The sequence below is a fragment of the Lactuca sativa genome, chromosome 5 (assembly GCF_002870075.4).
Source record: "Lactuca sativa cultivar Salinas chromosome 5, Lsat_Salinas_v11, whole genome shotgun sequence".
Lineage (NCBI taxonomy): Eukaryota > Viridiplantae > Streptophyta > Magnoliopsida > Asterales > Asteraceae > Lactuca > Lactuca sativa.
The window spans coordinates 76,793,346-76,802,517 of record NC_056627.2 but is presented as its reverse complement, the minus strand read 5'-3'; the positions used below and the strand labels follow the sequence as shown (position 1 = coordinate 76,802,517).

The 9,172-nt window shown below is 39.6% G+C and overlaps 1 non-coding gene across 1 annotated transcript; it reads left to right on the top strand.

The window, feature by feature from the left end:
* Positions 1 to 1,494: 1,494 nt before the first annotated feature.
* Positions 1,495 to 1,601, top strand: LOC111914882 (small nucleolar RNA R71). The gene has a single exon (XR_002857973.2). It is a non-coding gene; the product is annotated as a small nucleolar RNA R71 (small nucleolar RNA).
* Positions 1,602 to 9,172: the final 7,571 nt, after the last annotated feature.

Genomic DNA, 9,172 nt, shown 5'->3' with positions numbered 1-9,172 from the left:
CCCACTCTCAATGTCAATGTAGACTCACATATATCAATTAGAGCACACGCGGTGTTTAAGAATGATCTTCCCAAAATAATTGGTATTTCGGGGTCTTCTTCCATATCCACCACCACGAAGTCTACTGGAAAAATAAACTTGTCCACTTTGATAAGGAGATCCTCACAAACGCCTTGTGGATGAATTATCCTTTTGTCCGCCAAATTGATCCTCTTATTTACCGGCCTTGGTGCTGGTAAATTCAGCTTCTTAAAGAATGAATAGGGCATCAAATTAATGGTTGCACCTGAATCAGCTAATGCTCGGGTAAAAACTTCATTACCAAATTGGCACGGAATCACCATATTTCCCGGATCACCCTTCTTTTCAGGTAGCTCACTCATCAATATTTCCGCGACTTCAGCCAAATCTTTCCTAGCAGCGAAAAGGCCCTTAAGCAAGTTGAAGTACTTGGGTGTTTGGAGCATTGTTTCCATAAATGGCACATTAACTTCTAAAGCTTTAACATGTGTCATGAAGGTTCTGTATGCTTCTACTTTTTCTACAGGCATGGATTTGATTGGGTATGGCAGAGGAGGATTATAAGGCTTCAAAGTACTGGCAGTTTTATTATTTACGTATGGACTCGTTGAGTCCATTGGAGTGACTCGGCGAGTCGGATCGGGTTTTGCTGGATCCGATTCTTCTTCCTTTTCTGCCTTCTTCTTGGAGATTTTCAGTGCTTCTGTGAATGTTTCTTCACCGCTGGAGGTTATTACACTTACATTCTCCATTCTTGGATTGGGTTCGGTGTTACTCGGAAGTTGACCCGGTCTTCTATCATTCACTTGATGCGCAAGCTGCCTCAGCTGTTTCTCAATGTTGAGAATTGATGCTTGCTGATTCCTAAGCATGTTTCTGGTCTCGTGTATGGCAGCATCGTGATCACTGTGTCTTTTTTCGAACGCGGCTATGAATCTAGTGAATAACTCTTCTAAATCGGCTTTCTTTTCTACCGGTTCTTCCTTTTGGTATAGTCCCCTCTCCTTCTGCTCGTATTTCTCCTCCTTTTCCTTTTTATACTCCTCGTATGGTAGCCAATCCTTCTTAGGTTTCCGCCAATTTTCATCATATCGATCACCACTTGAATAAAAGACGTGAGCTTTCTTATTTCCATTCTCATCCAAATCACAATCCATTGTGAGATGGGGCCCTCTACAATTTTCGCATCCTACCCTAATAGCATGGATTGCTTGATCCATTTTTGTCATTCTTCGATCTAGACTATCAAGCTTAGCTATCACCGCCGCCATGCTATCATGTGCCGCGTTCACTACTCCCCGACTTACTTCGTTTCTCGGATTGTGGTATTCTCTAGAGTGTTTAGAGAATTCTTCAATTAATTCTTTAATTACCGGGGGTGCCTTCTTTGTGAGCGGGCCTTGAGAATCAAGCAATTGCCTTGTGGTGACATTAACTCCATCATAGAAGATGGAGACCTCTTGTTGGCTATTAAGGTCATGGTGTGGGCAATTTCTAAGTAGGCTCTTGTATCTTTCCCAAGCTTCATAAAGAGATTCGCCGGGTTGTTGCTCGAAGTTGGCAATGGCTTTCTTTAGCTTGTCTATCTTGGAGGGCGGGCAGAAATGGTCTATGAATTCTTCTTTCATCTTGGCCCATGTGGTGACCGATCCGGGAGGAAGTGACTTTAACCAATCTTTTGCAGCTCCTTTAAATATGGCAGGAAGTATGCGAAGAAGCTGGGTCTCGCGTGGAACATTCGGGACGTTGAAGTAATCGGCCACATCATTCACTTCGTCCAAGTGCTTGTAAGCGTCTTCGTGATCCTTCCCGTAAAAAGGAATCTCCTTGAGTTGGGCGAGAATATGGCCTTTTAGTTCGAATGTAGCGGTCGCGGGAATTGCGGGTTGCACAAGCCCCGGCCCGGTGTCATCACGCATCCTTTTCTTCCATTCCCCCATGGGGACTTCATCAATGTTAGCCATTGTGATAGCTAACTCTTCTTCGGAATCGGTTTCGTGCTCGTAAGTATGCTCTTCTTCTTCCTCGGTCTCGTACTCGGTATCTTCTTGAATTGGTTCTTCAGCTGTCAACGAGGCACTGGATGCTCCTGATTTGCTGCTCTTCTTCTTGCTGAAAACGGATTTTAAATTTTTGAGTGGTGAGTTCTTTGAAGTTGCGGTTTCTCCAACGGCTTTTCCTTTGCTTTTTCTTAGTGCGGATTCCGGGTCCTCCAAAGGAGGGACCAGAGGTGTATCAGATCCTCGGGTCATGAAACAACTGTAAACAAACAAAACAAAAGAAACAAAACGCGTAAAAAGAACAAAAACAAAATAAAAAATAAAGACTGAAACAACGATGTACTCGCCGAGTCGGCACGAGTGCACTCGGCGAGTTCAAGGCAAAAATAGAAAAGTAAATTTCTAGTTATTCTAAAAAAAACGAATTTTTTATAAACTAATTCTACTTACTGAATTACTTTGTAAATAACTTTGTGTAAGATAAATCCCACACAAAGGATCGATTAAATAGAATTTAATATTAATTTTAGAACCGTTCCCCGGCAACGGCGCCAAAAACTTGATGTGTGTAGACTCACGTAGTTTTAAACCTACTTTTAATTATCAAATAACACACAAAAGGCAGTGAACCTATCAATTGTGGTATAGCTAAATAAGCAGGGTATCGAACACAGGGAACGGCAAATTAAACTAAAAACTAATTTAATCTAAGTTAATTAAGAAGTAGAGGTTTTTCTCTAGTTTTACAAGACTAGAAACTTACTAACTATTACTAATTTAAGACTAGAAAATAACGACTTAACTAGATTCAATAATTGGAAAGGAACTTCTGTTTAGTTCAACTTGGTTAACTCTATGGTTGATTTCAAGGTAATGGTGCAATGGATTAATTCTTTCGTTGGTTACCGATTCAAGTGATTAGATTCCTGTTCACTACCCTAATCCTTAGCAAATAAACTAACTTAAACAGTGGCCAATTGTCTAATTTAATTATATTCACTAGATTAATTATTCGGGTTAAGTTAGACTTGCAATAGTTAACTAATTTATTCTTTTAATTAACTCCTTGTTTGATGGTCATCTTACAAGCTTGCACATGAATTTACTCAATTTTCTTATTAATTCTAGTTTCATATTCATTAATCCTAGACATATAGCATAGTGATCACATAACATATGAGGTCAAAAATCAATAGATGTTCATGCTAATCAATTATCTTCCTATTAACAGAAAATTAATTATTATTCATACACAAGGTTCTTTAGCAAGCTAAAATAACAAAAATTCACCACTTGGAATTAATCCTACCAATCAATCAAACCATATTGTCAACTTTGTATCCCCAAACAGAAGTCTAAAGGTTTTAGCTCATAATTAAAGTAAATAACAACAAACAAACAAAGTCAAGTTGCTTAATCATGATGAATAAAACAAAAGAATAAATGGAATGATGAAATTTTGCCTCAATTACTCTCCGGAATTGAATTCTAGCTTCCTTCGTCGTCTTCTAGGGTTTCTCTGGCTTCTCAATCGCAGCAAAACACTTCTGAATCGTCCCAGAACTCTTTTCTATCGATCTGTGGAATTATCTTTAAATATACGAATCAACTCGTCGAGTCATGTGGTGACTCGTCGAGTCCCTCCCACATTCCCCGTATTGTGATAACTCTCTGGGATCCCGAGTCATTATCTTCTCGATTCTTCGATTGGACTCGCCGAGTAGCCGATATGACTCGCCGAGTAGATGCCATTTTTAGTGTTTTTCTTCTTTATTCCATTCTCGATCTTCTAACAGTTTCTCCCGCTTCCTTTCGCTTCCGAGCTTCATCTTTGGACTGAAAAACATAATTTAACACTTTTAAGTACCTTTTGTCCATAATATGCAATAATTTAGCTAATAAATGAGTAAAAATGTATACTTAATATGAACTAATTATGCACATATCACTGACTGAGAGCGGAAATTATCCTTATCGGTTTGAAAGCTAGCATCACTATATCCTTCCACTCTTAAGTCATCATTGCCTCTGAGGGTAAGGACCCAGTCCTTAGTCCTCCGCAAATACTTGAGAATGTTGTTTACCGCTGTCCAGTGTGCCTTGCCAGGGTTCCCTTGATATTTACTGACCATGCTCAAAGCAAAGGCCACATCAGGTCGAGTACAGGTCATAGCATACATGATCGAGCCCACAGCGGAAGCATATGGTATCTGACTCATTTCAGCTATCTCAGCGTCTGTACTCGGACTCTGAGTCTTACTTAGCTTGGCATTACTCTGGATTGGTAACTCTCCTTTCTTGGAATCTTGCATACTGAACCTCTTCAGTATCTTATCCACATAACTACTTTGACTAAGTCCAATTAGTCTCTTAATCCTATCTCTCAATATCCTTATCCCTAGGATATAGGCAGCTTCCCCAAGGTCTTTCATAGCAAAACACTTCCCAAGCCAGACCTTAACCTCCTGCAAAGTTGGGATGTCGTTTCCTATGAGAAGTATGTCATCCACATACAACACCAAGAAGCTAACTATGCTCCCACTAGCCCTGACATATACACAAGACTCATCTTCACTCCTAGTAAAGCCAAACTCTTTGACTTTCTCATCAAAGCAAAGATTCCACCTGCGAGATGCTTGTTTCAATCCATAAATGGATTTTTCAAGCTTACACACTTTATTAGGGTATTTTGGGTCGACAAAACCCTCTGGCTGAGCCATGTAAACATCCTCAGCCAACTTCCCATTAAGGAAAGCGGTTTTGACATCCATTTGCCATATTTCATAGTCATGAAATGCAGCTATGGCTAATAACACTCTAATAGACTTAATCTTAGCTACTGGTGAGAAGGTCTCATCGTAGTCAACTCCCGGAGTTTGAGTAAAGCCCTTTGCAACCAGTTGCGCTTTATAAGTGTGTACTTTCCCATCCATGTCGGTCTTCTTCTTGAAGATCCATTTGCACCCAACTATCTTACAACCTGGTACATTGTCAACCAAGTTCCAAACTTGATTGTCATACATGGACTGAATCTCGCTGTCCATAGCCTCCTTCCATTTCGCAGACTCAGGGCCTGCCATGGCTTCCTTATAATTATTAGGTTCATCCAAATCTATCAGTGTACTATCACTGATAAATGTATCACCTTCAGTGGTGATGTGATAACCATAATAAAATTCAGGTGTGTTCCTCACCCTAGTGGAACGTCTTGGAGGTACAGAATCATCTATCGGCTCAACAGGAGTTTCCTCCTCAGGTTGGCTGATAGCATTTGAGGTTTCTTCACCACTTGACTCTTGAAGCTCTTCAAGGTCAATTTGCCTCCCACTGTCCCCTTGGCTTATGAATTCTCTCTCACGAAAGACTCCTCTTCTTGCTACAAAGACCACATTGTCACTGGGTCTGTAGAAGAGGTAACCAAAGAATCTCTATGGGTAGCCGATGAAAATACACCTCTATCTTCGGGGCTCAAGCTTGTCATGAGTCTCACGCCTCACAAAAGCTTCACAACCCCAAATCTTGATGTGGTCCAAATTGGGTACTTTCCCAGTCCACATCTCGTGAGGTGTTTTGGCAACCTTTTTAGTAGGGACTAGATTAAGGATGTGGGCAGCAGTCTGTAAGGCATACCCCCAGAAAGAGATTGGTAACGAAGCTCGACTCATCATGGAACGAACCATATCCAACAAGGTTCGATTGCGCCTCTCAGCCACACCATTCAACTGTGGTGTCCTGGGAGGTGTCAATTGTGAGACAATCCCACATTCCTTAAGATAGTCAAGGAACTCAATGCTAAGATACTCTCCTCCCTGATCGGATCGGAGCATCTTGATGTTCCTGCCCAATTGATTCTCAACTTCCTGCTTAAACTCTTTGAACTTTTCAAAGGTTTCTGACTTATGCTTGATTAAGTAAATATATCCATATCTACTGTAATCATTAGTAAAAGTCACATAATAACGATTAGCATCCCTTGTAGCAACTCTGAAGGGCCCACACACATCCGTGTGTACAAGGTCCAACAAACCTTCACCCCTATCACAAGTACCTGTGAAGGGCGACTTTGTCATTTTTCCAAGTAAACAAGACTCGCAACTATCATCTGACTTGAGGTCAAATGATTCCAAGACTCCAGCCTTTTGGAGTTGGCCTATGCGCTTCTTGCTAACATGTCCAAGACGACAATGCCACAAGGATGCTTTATCCAAGCTATCAGAAGAATCAATATACAACACATTATTTCCTAGATTGTTTACAACATTCACGGCTTCATATACACCATCACAAGGTATTTCTTTAAAGTAAAATACATCATTGTAATAACCATTAATAGCACCATTTTTATTATCAAATGAAAATGTAAAACCTTGTTTGTACAAGCCATGAAAAGAAATAATATTTCTTGCCATTTCGGGCGAGTAAGAACACTTATTCAAATCTAACATTAACCCATTATTAAGCAATAAAGAATAAACTCCTATCTTGGTAACAGGTGATGCTATCCTGTTGCCCATGACTAAGTTTATCTTCCCGTGCTCCACTTGCTCACTTCTTCTTAGTGCCTGCAAATCAGTACAAATGTGAATACCACATCCTGTATCAAGCACCCAAGAATTAGCATTAGATGAGTTGTTAGACAATATTGTGTAAATACCTGCATGGGTGGGTTTGACCTTCCCATCCTTTACATCTTGCAGATATTTGGCGCAGCTTCGCTTGAAGTGTCCATTATCTTGGCAATAGAAGCACTGTGCTTCCTTTGGGTTCGAAGAAGGAGTAATGGGACCTTTCTTTGTCCCACTTGAAGAGGAACCATCAAGAGTCTTACCCTTGGTACCCTTGGAAGGGCTTTTCCTCTTCTTACCCTTCCCTTGCCCAATTGCAAGAACAGGGGTTGTTAAAGGAGTAGAAGTAGCAACCGCTTTACCCTTAAGGCCATTTTCAGCTGTCCTTAAGAGTCCTTGAAGTTTGCTAAGTGTGACTTCATCCTTGTTCATATGATAAGTCATACGAAACTGATCATAACTTGGAGTTAAGGAATGGAGAATGATGTCAATCGCCAATTCCTCAGGGAAGTCAACATTGAGCTTTAGCAACCAGTCAACGAACCTCTGCATCTTCTGCAAGTGACCGGTGATGGGTTCACCATCCTTCATCCTTGTGGTTATCATGGAGGAAATGATTTCATACCTCTCTTGACGCACGCTCTGATGGTACCTTTCCATCAGATCTAGGTGCATCTCATAGGGGTAGAAATCTTCATAAGATTTTTGGAGTTCCGGAGTCATTGTGGCCATCATGATGCAGGACACCTTGGTGGCATCCTTCTCATGTGCAATGAACTCCACAAGCTCTTCTGGAGTAGTAGTGGCTTCATTAACAACCTTAAGCTCCCTATCAAGGACATATTCTTTGTCCTCATAGCGGGTAATCATCCTGATGTTTCTAATCCACTCATTAAAGTTGGATCCATCAAAGATGACCTTACCACACAAGTTCATTAGGGAAAAGGAGCCTGTAGGGTTTGAGCCAGCAGCGTTATTGGAAGACATCTAGAATAAAAGGAAGATAAGTTTCATTAGATTAAGAGTCCTTAATAAGTCACCCAAATGAAATATTAAGGCTAGGATCCAACAAACTATTTATAGGTGGAAGAGGGATGCCATAATCCACACTATAAAATATTTGAAGGTAGGTAAATGACGATTTACCAATTTCCACCATAAGACAAAATATTTTATTATTAGGTTTTATTGGTTTTGAAACTCCTAGATCTTTTGAGATACATTGAACTTTTCAATGGCATGTTTGAATCTCGAATGTGCCCTCTCAAGTTTGTGACTGGGATGTCGAGGATCACAAACAAGGTGTGAATAACCATACAAATTGACTTGGTACCCTTAACAATATTACCTAATCGATGTGTCGGTTAACCACACACGCTCCACCGATCTATAATAAAGTTACGTTACCCTTTGCCACTCTTACTAGTCCATGTTAGTGTGCCGATTAACCACACACGCTCCACTAACGACTTGGTAAGGTACAAAGTGTAATTTTATGGGCTAGCACCAATTTCACATTTTTCTAAAGTAACTAAGATTGGGAATTCATAATGTATAGTTACTTTATAATTCATTATACTTTTAATGAGAATTTAAAGTCATATCCTACCCGTTCGGCTAACGACCCTCCACCGATCAAGGAAGCGGTGGGTGAGAGTGGACACCCATTAAGTCACCATTTTATAGGCAACAACCTTATACCCCCCTTACAGACCGGCTTCGTGAATGAGGCCTACTAACGGTAAGAATGACATATTCTTATACATATCTATATAACAAAATTATAATAATAGTATAATTGTTGATTTTTAAACTTTTTAAAAATCTAAGGTTTAATTTGGAATTAAAGTATTAGAGTGTAAGACTTTTCAAATTCCAAAACTTGAGGGCAAGAATTGAAACTATTCCAAGTCTCTTCAATTTGTAACTTATGAGTTTTAATGGTTCATAAAAAATGAAGACTCTTCATTTTATGAAACCTCTTTAGTTCTTTAATCATAATTTAAAGAAGTGACTTTTGGTTATCCATAACTTGAGGACAAGTTATGAACACCATCAATACAATTAAGATCAAGAATTAAACACACATAGTGGTTACACATAATTCCTATGATCTTCTAAAAACTCATAAGAACACAAATTCATGTCAAGCAATTTCAAGAAATCATATGAACATATATAATACTTTGAAATTGTTAAAAGTCATGTAAAATGGATTAACATAATCATTATCATTTTGAAAAACAGATTTTACAAGTCCAAAACATATTGGGATAATGATTCTAATCCATTTCCAGCAACAAAAACTCGAAAAATCTGCCCAGCTCGATCCTACTCGGCGAGTGCATTATCCTACTCGGCGACTAGGATGAATTTGTTCATGGACTCGGCGAGTACAGTCGTCAGAATGCAGAGTTTTCGATTTTCAAGCAGTTTTGCTTCAAGTATACAGAAAACAATCCTAGTCTCTGATACCACTGATGGGTTTTGAGCATTCTAACACTTCCTAAGTGTACATGCAACCCTAATAACCTTGAATCTATGTTTTCTCTATATACATGCAAATTTCTTTTTCAAGGTTATATC